The sequence below is a fragment of the Penaeus monodon genome, chromosome 30, assembly GCF_015228065.2.
Source record: "Penaeus monodon isolate SGIC_2016 chromosome 30, NSTDA_Pmon_1, whole genome shotgun sequence".
Taxonomy (NCBI): domain Eukaryota; kingdom Metazoa; phylum Arthropoda; class Malacostraca; order Decapoda; family Penaeidae; genus Penaeus; species Penaeus monodon.
Window position 1 is genome coordinate 37101377 of NC_051415.1, and position 288 is coordinate 37101664.

Sequence of the window (288 nt, forward strand, 5' to 3'; positions counted from 1 at the left end):
GGTAGGAAGAGTACCTGGATTGTCAATGTGTTTTTAGCCTTTTTAATATAGAAAAAGAGAGATTTGGCACATGCCCTAGGTATGAGAATTTAAAATAGGCAAACATTAAAAATAAAACACAGGGAACTTTTTGTTACAGTTGGCAGATGCACCAATGAAATAATTTAATGATTTTTAAGGTAAAATTATATAAAATAATTTGCTCATAGAATTCACTTGAATCAATATCTGGGTAACATGGTATATCAGCCTTGAACATCCCTGGAACAGCAAATTCAAATCTGTGGG